The sequence below is a fragment of the Lonchura striata genome, chromosome 2 (assembly GCF_050655825.1).
Source record: "Lonchura striata isolate lonStrDom1 chromosome 2, ASM5065582v1, whole genome shotgun sequence".
NCBI classification, from domain to species: Eukaryota; Metazoa; Chordata; class Aves; order Passeriformes; family Estrildidae; genus Lonchura; species Lonchura striata.
Window position 1 is genome coordinate 64,564,576 of NC_140704.1, and position 14,927 is coordinate 64,579,502.

Genomic DNA, 14,927 nt, shown 5'->3' on the forward strand with positions numbered 1-14,927 from the left:
TTGGCCCAAGCCTTGTTCCAGCCCACCTTGAAGCCCCCTGATAAGGGGGCTCGGAGGGGCCACACCCTCTCTTGGAACTTCCCCTCCTCATGGAACTTCCTCTCTCTTAGAGCATCCCCTTGTCTCTCCCCTCCCCCATCCCCTCAAGCCTCGCCACGTGCTGCGTCTGGCAGCTCGAGGCAAGACCTTTCTCCATCCCTAATAAACCTTATACCCCAAGAGCAAACTTCAGAGATCTCTTGTCTCCATTCACCTAAACCATCCTGGAGCACAGCGCTCCCAACAGTACTCCTTGCCTTCTTCACCTTGGTCTTAAAGGCATGACTGAACTTAAGGAATCCTGCCTCAGACCAATGTGAAAGTTCCAGAGCAAGAAAGACCCATCCTCAGAAGAGGGCTGAGTTAGGGATTGCATAAATAAATGGATGTACATGAATGCCTAGGACTGATGGATACTATCACATGGTGAACTGAGGTCAACTTCATCCTGATCCCAGGGAAGGTCAAGTAGTGAATCCTCCTGCAAGCCATTTCTGAAAACATGGAGGAAGAGGGGAATGCATTTACAAGGAGGAAACTACACTTCACCAACCTGATTTCTTTTGTGATGAGAGGACTAGCTTGGTGATTGAGAGGAGACCACTGGTTGTTGTTTATTTTGGCTTATAGTAAGGCCTTTGACACTTTTGACATTCTAACATCTTCATAGGCGAATTACAGAAGCATAAATTAGATGAATGAACAGTGGGTGGGATGTGACAGCACTGATTTCATCAATTTAGAGTGCTGGATGCAGTTTAGGGCTTCTAAGGACAAGAAACATTAGAACAAGGCCAGCATAGGACCATGAGGATGAGTAAAGGTGTAGAGCTTTGTATGAGAAGAGTCTAGGAGAGTTGGGATTGTTCCACCTCAAGAGCAGAAGATGCAAGGAAACCTTATCCAGGGAGATTGAACTAGCCTATCTCCAGAGGCTCCTTCCATCTTCAATGCTTCTCTGATTATGTGAAAAGCATCCATAGAAATATTTCTGTTGCCATGTAGCAACAGTGTGAAAAGATTTAAACATTCTAGAGAAGGGCTAGGCTATTTAAACTAAAACTGTAAATGAAAAAAAAATTCAAAACCTGTCCTTTTTGTGGCCCATATTTAACATTACATTTAACCATAACTGATTTTTGTAAGGAGAAAGTACCGTCTTTTATTTTACATAAACATGTTGTTCACTGAAAACCATGTGGTTATTTACATTAGGAGAAGCCTCCCACCCCAAATTTAGGCTAGGAAAGGACTAGTGTGAAGACAAAGTGAAATTCATGGTGCCATTTGCCATTTTTAGTGATGACTATTTGCAAATAAAATACAGAGTTTATAACTCTGGCAATAAGATTCCTCTTCAGGAGAAACCTGCAGTGAACATTTGGCTACTCTTTTGTACAAAGATTTTGCTTTCTGGCAGAGAAGCACTCTTGTTCCATGGCCTTTATTGAAGTTTAAAAGAAGTGTTGACTTTTCCCTGTATTTCATGCTGTGGAGGGAAGAAACAAACTGCACTCTGAGCTGACCTTTAGGAGATGTTGTGTTGCCTAAAGCCCTGTCATTAAACATAGCAGTGAGCACTAATGTTTATGATAGAATGCTAAAATAGAATCTAGACAATAGAAACCCTTCTTTACTTTTCTGATGCATCCTGCTGTCCAAAAAATATATGTATATTGTCCAGAGTTACTTACTAATTTGTATGTATGGATATATTTTATGCACATAAAAAAATAATATGAGCTATCTGTAAACATCTATGGATGTTCTAAAAATCAAAAGCATTTCTTCAGGACTGGTACTAAGCAGGAACACGTGCCTGTGGTTTCAGTACTTTCTTGCCGTTTACTTATACCAGTAAAATTTCAGACCCTGGCTTCCCTTTTGCCCTCTAAGCATCACGATAAACAGAATCGTGTAAAATAACAATTGAAAAAAATTTCTTTTGCCAAATATCTGCTGCCTTCATAAGATCACATCCTCTGATTTTTTCTTAACTATTTTTTTTTGGTGCATTTAAGGCCTGAAAGCAGTGGCCTTGTTGCTAAGCAACCGAGATGCTTAGGCCTCAGCCCTGGTGGTTGAGATGAAAAAGGTCAATTAATGTGGCAGGCCTGTCCTTATCAATATGCTACTGTGGCACCAACTTTTATTTCTTTACAGTAATATATCATAATAAGTTTTGTAGGTCTTTATACTGCAGATCTCCTTTTGAATAAAAGCATAACTAAGACTTGAGGGTATGTCTGATATAACAGAAAATGTAACCATAAAAAAACGAAACCCAGAATAGAAATCATCTGACTGCTGACTATCCTGCTGTGCTGCCTGAGGCAGTTACACATTTCCATTGAGTTATTTTATGATCAGGCCAGTATGTTATTGAAATATTATCTCTTTAGCCTTTCTCATTCTGATAAGAAATGACAGGCTCTCAGAACACTAATACACATGGAGAACAAAATATGGAGCTGTGGAGAAAATTCAGCTGGGGCAAGGAACAGAAGCTCAAGTATATTGCTGTTAAAACTTCCTCACCATTCTTGTGTTGGATTTTAAATAACTGTCCCTATTTTTATTCCAGAGTGGGCATCAGAAACATTTACTCCTAGTACTAATACTACTGTTACTACTGCTGCTGCTACTACTACTATTCCTGCCACAAAATTTTGTCAAATAATTTAGCAGTATGAAATACTTGCTATATGGAAAGTCTCCCATAATTGGGGAACATTTAAAAGGCAGTCAATTGCTCATTACTGGATTTGTAAAGCATTTTGAGGACAAAAATCCACTGGCTTTTCCTGCTGTCTTCCTCTGCCCATTGATCAGGCTCCTGGCTGAGAACATCCCTCCCCTTCATGAAACTTTCAAAGGCAAACACCTACACAAGTGTCTGTGGAGGGGGCTGCTGCCAGCTGTTGTGGTCACTTTGGGATCAGTGGGAGACAAAGGCAGCCACCTTCCTCTCTTCCAGAGTATGTGGTGTCTGGGTTAGTGTGAGCAGGTTCCTCCTCCTTTTCCACATACATAGGGTAGAATGGAAGAAGCACTCTGGATGCCTCAGGAATTTGGAAGCACCCTCTGCACAGTCAGGCACAAACTGTAGGAGAAAGTGTGTGGCATCATGCATTAGTTGGTACTGGGATGAGCAGTACCCAGATAAACTACCATAAGGAGAAAATGATTTTCACATTATTTGAAAACACAAAAAATTATTTGTCGGTATTACTGATCATTATTTTTGCCCAAATGCTATTAGGGTTACAAAAAAACCTCAGTTTTCCATATTCTTGACAGTCTTCTCTGCTCAAATGCTGCACTATCAAGAGTGATGTTCAGTGCAGTTGTTGATGGACTGGGAGTGCCTGCTTTTTCTGCTTTTTTCCCTTCCTTCAAGATTATCCTCTTGTGCAGGGCAGGAAAAAAACAGCCTGAGCAAGGTCTGAGTACTTAATTATGTATTCATTCCAACAGCAATCAAGGATTGCATTTAGTTTGTGATGTTGGTTTCTGTGAGTGATCCTTTTTATGGGTAAGATAGTGTGGAAGAAGCTTTAATGAAACTTTAATGCCTACTAGCATCCTGTTAACCTATCCTATTCTGCACAAAATAGTTAAAAGCCAGAATGGCATCCTGCTTTTAATCCTGTACCTACAGCAGAGAGAAATCTTCCAGAAGACCATTTTGTTGCTGTCAGATGAAAGAAATTAAAACTGTAACCTTTTACATTTTATTTGCAGTCACTTCATGATTTCAGGTACATAAATGTTACCTGGTTAATTACTGTTTATAGATAAGAATAAAAAGAAAGGTCTCATTCCCTGTTCTGAAAGCATGACTATCCTTTCTCTTCCTCACACCTCCCATCCAAGTTAAATAACTTTCTTTCATGAAGTTCCTCCTAACTTTACATTAATGTGGGACTAAACACAAGGCCTACAGTTGTCACCCTGCTTCAGAGTGGGATATCAAATCCCTTCAGTTCTTACACACCATGGACAGTATGGCATAAACTGACCTGCCACTAACTTGGAGTGAGGATTCTCAGCTGCTCATCCCAGTTTCACTGTAGTTACAATGCTCATGTGTGTTTTGCTTCCTTGTTTTATAGCATTAATGGAGAAGCAGATGTTGCCTTTCTCCCTGTTAATGCTATATACAGTGAATCATCTTAGTCTCTCTGTAAAATTTCAACTTAATGGAGTCCTGGCATTTGTGATGAGCTGAGGAACTTAATTTTATAGAACAACCTATTGAACAAGCTGTTCTTGGACATTCCCATCTCAACTAAATGTTAAAAGTATTAAAATTCACATTAGCACAAAAGGAAATTTTGCATGGGTAATCCTTTAATACAGTGTTTTATGGCTCTATTAGCTGCACAGCAGCTGGTGACATGATGAATTTAATCCATTAAAAAATTCAGTAAGAGGTTTAAAAGTCAGATTTTAGAAACATAATCTTGCTGTAAGGAAAGTGAACTTCTCCTCAGGGCCAGAGACATGGTGAGTTCACAGTGTGGCAGGTATACGAAAATACACCTGCATAACAGGCTTTCATATGCTTATGGTTTCACACCTAGCAGAGAGCTTATGGTGATGAAAAACAACTCAGGAGCAGACAGGAATTCTTAAAGGAGCATGTTTAAGTATTGCATCTGTCCAGCTTTATCTCTGTTTATATTTTTTCTATTGAGGAGCTTAATACTGCAGAGTTAAAAGGTTGCCTTTCTGCTTCTTATATGTGTATTCCATATGAGGACCATAACACAGGAAATATTTACTTCTCTTTTGAAATTTACTAGTTGCCAAAGCTTGATAGAAAATTTACTACATGTAGAAAAATTACAGGAGCTGAAAAGCCCCTTGTTTTTCTTTCTTTTTTTTTCTATACAAAGACAGAGGTTAGCATGTTTGTGTGCCACATGTGTTTTATAAATGTGTATAAGTATGCATTCTTGACAAGTTCTTATTTTACCATGGTATTTAGTAGCCTTCTTGAGCAAATTCTTATAGTCACACAGACTTAATAAAAATCTGAGCTTCCATTCACTAGTTCTTGTTAGAAGTTTCTTTGCAGATGCAAAGAACCACACAAAAACATGAATTAAACTCCTACAGCCTTGTAACCTAAAAAGTTAATAAAAAGTATCTAAAAATTAATTATTATTATTTTAAGCTGTGTTATTTTTAGGACATTTTAATTATTTTTTGAGCCCTCTCCCAACACTGCTGGCAGTGTTATTATCATATATCCTTGTTCCTTGCCAGCCTTCTGTAATCAGCCTTTTACAAAATTAGACTGAATAAAATTAATTTTTCTTGTCTGTGAAGTTTCAGTCATGATTTCCCCATACAAATATTTCACCAATACTGACATTCTTCTGGATTATTTATTTTGCCATGCACAAATACATTATGGCTTCCCTTCCCAAACATTTACCTTTGCTAGGTTTCCCTGGGGAAACACTACATGGGCTTTTGTTCAGGGTAAGCACATCTCTTTATGTAACCCCACTGGTAATTTTTATTTATTGTACATCTGATTATGATCTATGATGTTCTGTTGCAGATAATAAAGGACAATTTAAATAGATAAGAAATCAGTTCCTTAGCCAATCTAATTACGCCAAGGAGGATTCCACAATACTTTAGTAACATTTCCCTTTAAATCCTTCATCAAGTTTAGGAAAAAATCCAGTGGCATAAAATTATTTTCTTTTGTGTATCCTACCTTTTCGTTCTACCTTTGGAAATGATTGAAGTGTAGGCAAGCAAATACTGTACAGAGACAATGTGTTCAGATTGATTGAAAACAAAACCAAGGGAAACACTTTTTCATTGTATTTGAAACTATGTGACATAATTTTATTTACTTTTGCTCTGATTGACTTTGTGCTTCTTACTCTTCAGCTGGGTGCATATGAAAGTAAGCTTCATTAAAAAATGAAGTCAATTAAAAGGAGTTCCTGAAGAAATTGGATTTAGTAAAAAAAAAACCAAACATACAACCCCCAAAACCTAACAGGAGTGTGTGCTCTAATTTGAACTAGCTAAAGGCACATCTACATGCTCAACTGTTTGGTGCTGTGTAGTAGCTGTGCCCCTACTTAGAATAAGTCTATGACTTGGAGTCTCCGAACATCCAGACAGGAATTGTTAACTGGTATATTAGATATGCAGAAAGATTTAGTCACAGAAAGCCATTATAGTATTCAACATCCTCTTATCTTGTTTGTGGGCGGATCTCTCATAATATACTTTCTAATCACTTGGAGACTGTATTTCACTAAATGAAGCTCATGTAGGTGCTCTATTTTGCGTCTGCTGCATACATCCACTATACTAGAGAGGCACCATGACAGTGCCATTCTTATATTTTGAGAGAGCCTTTGGACAGGAAGGTGTGTAGAATGCTTCACTGAAGAGTTCGACTTCGCTGCTGCTTCATGGTGTCTGAACTGGGGGATGTGGTGTATGTGTGCATGGGGGGATTATGTGTGTCTTAGAGTCCATCCTGGCTCTACACTTGCTTTACTTGTACTTTTATGGCCATGCCTGACATTATTTCTCTGTTGCCATTGACTCTCTTCTGATTTACTGTCACATCATTTGAACAACTGCCCTCAGTGCAGTGAGTTGGGTGGGTCATTATGGAAATGTGTCTTTATTAATCTAACCTCTGGAGTGTAGAGGTTATTAGGGTGGTATATGTAATAATCACGAAACTTGTACTTGGCTGTCCTTTAAAAAATCCTGAGATTTTGCAAAGGTCAAAGATAATCTTAAAAAAACCAAAAAAAAACCCCAAAAAAACCACCAAACCAAAAAAAAAAAAAACCAAAACCAGAGAGATCAAAAGAGTGAGCAAAACCCACATGCTCCTAAAGATCTCTGCCATGCTTTTCCTTAAAACCTATTTCCACATAAACTGACGTGAAGGTTACAACACTAGCTAAAAGAACACATTGTCCTTTGTCCCCTAAAGTGCTCTGGTTGTCTAAAATATATCAATTTGCATGGCTTTTTTGGTTTCTTGATTACAGTGGTATACAATGCAATTAACATCTCCAAAAGCACAGAACTTCCTTGAGATGAATGTAATTACCATTGAAGTAAAAATCTAAATTCCAGCTACTCTTAATCACCACATAAAGTGCAATTAGTAGAGAGATAACTTATTTGTCTGTTTAGAGTCATGAAATGTGTTATAATACATCCTTAGTCATAACTTACACTTGAAATTAGATCTATCAGAGTAGCATTTAGTGGTAAACTTGATTCCTTTTTTTGTTGTTACAGTGTGTATCACAGATGGCTGATTTATAGACATTCAAATAGCTGACTGCTGACTGTTTTTCACACTTACAGTACCAATGATTTTTAAAATAAGATTTTGATGCAGGGAGCAAAAACTGAAGAAAGATTTAGAACACAAAGAATAATACATTCACAGAATTATTTGAATATATATGTAATATATACATGCAGACACATACAACATAAATGCTTTGCATTTCAGAACTGTGAAAACTTGGATAAAACATCAATTAATAAATGTCCACATCATATCTCTGAAGCAGACATTGTTATTTCACTCACATAAATAACATAAAAGAGCTTATCAAATGTAAATGGGTGGTTCTTAATGTTTTTATTATTGAGACACACAATTTAAAGTGTTTACTGTGCAGCATAAAAGTGTGTGCCTATAGGCAATTTCTGAAAGCATATCTACAATAATAAAATATTACATCTTTTATTTTGTTACTAGAAATGGCCTGATATGGAGAAGAGCATTTTAAAGATTTCTAATACCTCTTATTTGATAATGTCAGTTAACTTTTGAAGTTTAGATTGTGCATTCTTTTGAATCTTTCATTTGAATCATGTTTGAATTGGGCAAGACAGATTTGTTTGGCAACTCCATTTTATGTAAAAGCTGCAATAATGTTGTGATATAAATTAACACTACAGTTTCATCTATCACTTGTTTGTCATTTAGCCAGTTACTGAAAAAACATTTCTAACTTTAAGAACATACATTGTCCCTATAAAATTTACATAAAAACAAGGTAATGGATTTGATTTGACAGAGGTCATTGAGCAATCTCAATGCCTACACTTAAAGAAGAACTCTGAAAGAGGAGACAAACATGACTATTCAAACTGCTTTGTCCTGGCAGCTTCTCAAGTAGGCCCAGAACAAACAAAAGAAAAAGACTAAAAAAATAAAATAGTGTGATAAAAATCCCAACTGTCTAGGAAAGACAATTTTTTTAGTATGCAGTACAAGGTAGTCTAGTCTTATACAGGAGGACACCTCAGCAATGGGATGCCTTTTTTATCTGCTTCTAATTTGTGATGTCATTTTGCTATAAAATTAATATAAGCCATATTTTAAAAAGTGAAGGACTGCAAAAAATCACATAAGGAAGGAGAAACAGGGCTTGGGAGTTATTTAAATGACCATGTTTCTCTCAATTTCATCATTCAGATAAAATGCAGCTATCACATTCTATTTGAACACTACCTGTACTTTGCCTCAGCTCTTATTGAATTCCTTACTGCAGATGTCCAAGCACGTGAGTAACAGGGCCAGGAATATGGGTTATTTCAACCTTCATGACCACTTGGAAGGCAACAGGTATTCCTTATAAGTTTTGGTTGTCTTCCCTGGAACCACCAACTTCAAAGACCACTGAGCAGCTACGAGGGACACAACCAGATGTTCCCTGCAGTTATGAATGACAGACTGGCAAGAATGTTTCCATAATTTCTGTTTCCTGCTGTTTCACTTCCAGATGAGAGGAGAGGTGGTGATCAGTGATTTGAATAGCCTTTTTGTCCATGCCCCATCACAAATAACCCTACTTGGAGTTTTGCAGTCTAATCAGGAGTGTGCAGGAGGTCAGTGTTAGTTTTGCCATCTGTAAAATTAGGATGTTAATATTTCACAATAACCTCATTATATAATGATGAAACAAGTTCTTGAAATGTTTTTAAAGGGAATAAAGAGGCTATAAAAATATTCATTGCTGTTACTAAACAAGCACTCGGAGGTGAGCAACTTCCATCGGTATTATTTCAAAAACATTTAGCAACAACATCTCTATGGGAGCTGGAAGAATATAATTCATTAAAAAAAGTATGGAAATACTACAGCTAAGTAAGAGAGACTCAAAAATGCTGTTTTACATTGTGAAGAACCTCAAATCATCAGTGACAAAAAGGATATTTTAAGTTGTCAAGTAAGGCCAGAAAGATATTGCAGGGAAATAAGAGCCATCCTGGAAATGGTTCAGAAAGGAGAATGTGGAATCTCCCACCTGTGAAGGGACAAACAAAGCAAGTAATGGAAAAATGAGAGCTGACATGTATGTCATATGTGAAGAAGACAGAGTGGATAACAAGAACTGACATGTGGGAAGATGCCTTTGTCAAATTGCCAGAAGTTCCAGAGCTGTGACACCTTGCTGAAGGCAGAGGAGGTTGGGAAAGATGAATGCACCATGCCACCTTTCAAAGGTCAAGACTTTGCAACGGCATTGATGAAACACTGCCACAGCTGCCACACAATCCAGGTAGGGAAAGAAAGCTTTCATTCCTTCCTGCAACACAAAAATTGAAGGGAAATCTAATAATTAGCCTATTACAGGGTAGTCAATCATTTAACTACTGAAAATCAGGGGAGACATATTCTAATCTCATTTCACTTGAGAAATTCTGTTGCCTTTATTGGCAGAATTTGTGCCACTGATGGGAAATCTCTCATTCTGACTTCAAGAGCAGTTGTTCTCTGGCGGCCTGATTCATTAAGTTAATGGGACACTTTCTCTTGGGTCCTCTGAGAATAAGATCTGTGCGCTGATAAATCTCAGTAGTTTCAAAAGTTCATCTAATCAAAGGTGATCTGAATGTCTTCCATCCAATTACTGCACCAAAGACAGTCAGTTTCATAGTACTTCCAGATACTGCTCTTTCAGCTGGGCCCATCAAGCCAGGAAAACCAGTTCCTTGCACTTTACTGTACACCTGTATCCTTGCCTGTAGCTCTTGACAACCCAGAGGAAAAAAGGGCACAATGCGGGGAAGGAGAACAGTGGAACAGTCTCTGTTATGCCAGAACAAAGAAGTGGAGTTAGGAGTTTAGGAAAGATTCAGAATCTGATCTCATTTTGTTTAAACCGCTACAATCACTCCTGGATTTTGAACGGCAAAATACATAATCCTTTTCTGTGAAAATTCCATGTTTTCTTGTCTCCCATGGCATCTTTGTCCCAGACACTGGTCCAGTGCTTACTTGTCACTATTTTCTCACATTTTTTACCTTCCTATCTTTGTGTTCACTTGTTTTTCCTAAGTTACTAATATATGGAGTTTATTCCAGTTTCTTCTGTTTGTTGATTTTCTTCTATTATCAGGGATGCTGTCTCTTTTGCACACCTACCCTACCCATGACTGCTGCATTTAGACAGCTACACATATCTGAGGCACCCTCTCCTGATTGCCAAAATGTCAAAGTGATCTTTTCTTCTCATACACAGTAATTCATTGTCCTTACATTCCAAACTATGACCAAGACACTATGTTTTGGTATGACTTTTATGATGTGTAATGCACTCACATGATATTCAGGAAAGGTCTTGCAATAAAAGCAGTAATCCCCCTTTTACCAATGGAAATTCAATTAGGAAAACCCACCTGCTTTGTACTTCCCTAGCACTGGTGATTAGATTTATGTTAATAGCAGTGTAGAGGAGGATAGGTTTGCTGAAACTTATATATAAGCAGTTTCACTGTTTGTAGGAACCCAGTGCAGACTTTGTGGCTCCTTGTCATGCTGTTTTGGGGCACTTGTCTTTGTGGCACTGGGCAGCTCTGATTTTCTCGAGAGGCACTGGAAACTAGGCAGTGCACATTGGAAACTAGTGCTGCACAAAAACAAAGGGAAAGTGCTTTGCTAGTCAAATTTGGCTGTTCTGAATGCTAAGTGTTGGTGGACATGAAGAAGGCTGTACAAAAGATGGGATAAAAAACTATCATACTGCACTGGTCTTTTTCAGCACTGACTGACTGCTAATATTTCCCATTTCAGTGCACCTATGGAGATGAGAGATAGAACAGCTAAACTGCTCTCAGTTACAATGGGTGACCTCACTGGGGTCATGTGTTTGGTCTGAGTAATTTTCTGCGTGTTAACAAGACCCGAATTTAAAGGAACAGAGAACAAAAGGGGTAAATTGCCAACATTTATCTGCCTATACTATCCATTCTTACTAAGGACCAACTAGAGCAAGTGTTCCTAATTCCATCAAGGGCATTTCTTCCGTTTAATGAGCACATAGGAAAGAGAGGCATTGTTCAAGTACAAGGGTTCAGTTTGCAGCAAGCCACAAATCACATTTCATTTATCAGGCCTACAGATGACAGGATATCATCAAATCCCCTGAGAGTCATATTCATTAAAAAGAAATCTTAAGTAATTACAACAATTAATTGACTTGAAACAGTTTCAGGTGGAGAAGGTTTACATAATTCATTTGCCAGACAAAACAAGCCTTATGAAGTCAGGGCAACATGTTATTTAGAAGCATCCTCCCCTTCCTGTCGTCTTGAAAAGCACAGGATAACACCAAACACCTGGAGACAACTGAAACAGGCAAACAAACAAACAAAAGACAGGGAAAGAACCTGAACTTTTATAACTTTATCAAAGGGATAATTTTTCACTGACCTGCATTGATCATTACTTAGAAATTGGAGAATAAAACATTCTCCCATTTCTCCTTATTTATTCTAAATAGGCAGAGGATTTCTAAGAATAAATTATGTAATAATAAAATTTGAAAACTGGGCAAACTAAATAGCTTCATATAGCTTCTCTACAATGCAAACATAATGTGTGTCTAGGTGCAAATTTATCCTGAATGTTCCTCCTGGCTGTGCTGCTTCCTGTTGACTGATCCTGAATTTCTAGATATCAGAATGTTATTCTCATGCCCATACTATGAATAAAAAGAAATGTTCCTCAGATGAAACATTATGCTATCCAGTATTTTCTTGTGTCCCCTAACCTGCCTGTTTCCCAGTTTTACTTCTTGCTTGATGTTAATTTTACACAGAGGTTTTTCCTTTTCCATGTGTTTAGGTTCTAATACTTATGGATTAATGGCATCAATCCATGAGTAGGGCTTCTAGGTTTTACAGCAAACAGGCATAGCACTGAGATTTCCACAGTAACTCCAAATTCTTGAGCAGGGAGAAGTTCTTTAAGTACTCAGACTGGTTTTAAATGTGTTCCTATTTCTACTGGTGGCCCCAGTTGATCTCCACTTCTCGGCACATACATATCAATGTCTTTGGGGAAATAAAGGAATAGAATAGTCATGGTTCACAAAAAATATTTACCAGAATAACAGTCACAGAAAAGCAAATGCCAGAAATAACCTGGAATGTTTATGAAAGGATTTAGATTCAATATGTAGGTATACAATTCATCTATTATATAGCTTCGCTTGAAGAATGAGGTAAATATTATTAAAAGACTTTAAAATAGTTTCCTACATAATTAACTAAGATCTGTAACTGTACATAAAAATAAAGAAATGCTTGATTCAAATGGTTAGTGATATGCAGGTTGACAAAAATCAGTGCCAGTATTTGACAAGGAACAATTCCATCTTGATGAAATGGACAGCTAGTTTCTCTTAGTGAGTTTCTGGCCTCTACTCTGCCTGCTATTTCCTGTCACTAAACAAAGATCCTCGTCTCATTTCAAAGATCACCCCATGATGTCTCCAGGAATGAAAAAGAAATTGATCCTTACTTCTAGTAATGCCATACAGTGGGAGAATAAATCAATAATTTCCTGTATTTTCTGACTATCTATAATTCCAAAAGATTAATTTCAGATATATTCTGTCTGTTTTCCAGATATTCTGATTATTTTTCAAGGCATCATTGCCTTCCTTTGAAGGGTTTTATCTGCATGCCATGGTAGAAAAGCCAACACATTTATGAGTTTTAATGTGGCATCTTTTCCAAATGTAAAAACATATAACCCTAAACCCCAGTCTGACGTGAATTCCATCACTCTAGTAAAATGCAAGAAGGGCAAGCAATTTTGTTTTTTCTTAATTTGTTAAGCCATCTACATCCATCAAAATAAGGTGACATAGAAGGGTTACATTTGCCTCAAATTTCTATTTGCTTTGGAGGTTTAATTTTCAATTCATAAAGACTGAGTATGACTTTGGTTTTACTGATACAACCAAAGGAGGGTTTTCTATACAAGCATTGTGTTTTCCTCTGATTCTGACCATAGCAAGCAGTGTGAGAAAAGAACAGAACATATAAAAGCATTGTACGTGGTATTTTATAAAAGACTGAGGCAACCAACCCATCACAAATAAGACATTGTGACTGCAGCAATGATTAATGAGATACTAAGTGTAAGTAGAAAAAAGTATTTTCTGCCTAAGCATAGAATCAGAACATTCTGCAAATATTTTCAGTAGTGCACATATGCTGGAGCCTACAGAGCAGAAGAGATGCATTTAAGTAGCACAGATAATCCACACACTGAAATCCTGAACATTATAAATGTAGACAACCTAAGAAGAGATGCTACTAAAATGTCAATTAGGCAAGCAAGCGAAGTAAAAACCTTACCAGCACAAGAAAACTGGAGCTTGATCGCTGACTGCAGATCATGCCCAGAGCTGGGGCTGATTCCTGCCACAGTTCCCACCGAGGCAGGTCCCGCTGAGAACATCAAGGTGCATCTCGGCACAGGCCACGTCCTGGCAGATCCTGAGCTTTTGCCTGCCAGAACCTACTTTAAATAAGAAACTCTGCCCTATGCCCTTATGCTATCTCATCTTGGGAGTCTGAATCCAGATGCTGCTTGGAGGGGAGAGAAGGCTCAGCACTCGTGTGTCCCACTGACCGCCAGGCCTGGGGCTGTGCCCCCGCTGTGACCCCCAGGGACACTCCCAGGATGGACACTCACCCAAGGGGGCTGCTTGTTCTTCTCAGGCCCCGGGAGCCACCAACCCTCGGGCACCTGTGGGGGCAGGAGTGTGGCTCAGGGAGATGTGACTGCCCCTGGGATATTTCCCCTTGCAGGTTCATTTCCCCAGGGCAGCCTCAGCTCCCGTGGCAGTGCCCTTGCCACCACAGTTCTGAGGGAGCTGTGATGGGACTGAGTCCTGCCTGCACTGATGACAAAAGCAGAGAATCATAGGACTGCACAACCTTCTTGTCATAATTTTTTTTTTTTTTTTTTTTGCCTTTTCTTGTTAAGAAACAATTTAGGTTTAAGCCCTGAGCCCCCAGACACTTTGACCTCTCACCCTGTCTGTACTCCTCAGAGCCACCTCTTGCTGCTGCTGGCTCCCCTGCTGGCCTCCACCACTGGTACTGACAGGATCCGGGATCCTGTTGTGGATCCTGGATCCCGTCCATGGCAGCAGCCAGGATTTGGGCTGGCTTAGCTGGTGGCACAGGGCTCTTCCTCACAGCCACCACCGTGCTCTGCCCCTCACAAATAGGTATTAGCGCCTGGGCAGGCTGCAGCTCTGTGAGGAAGGGAGCTTCTTTCTCTCCAAAGCCCACAAGGTAGAAGGATCATTGTTAAAGAACTATACTGATTTTTTAATATGCACTTTGCTTTGTTTTATAAAGTAAGGAGGCAGTGTCCTAACTGGTGTGATCCAACCTCTTCAGTCGCACCGGTGCAGATCGAAGGAAGTCCAGAGCAGCAAAGGCTTTTACTTTGTCTGGCTATTACTGGGCAATGCTGCTGGTAAGTGTTCATCTACACTGCCTGTGAAAGGAACAAAATCCATTTTGTGTCTGTATAACTGCATTCATCAGGTACT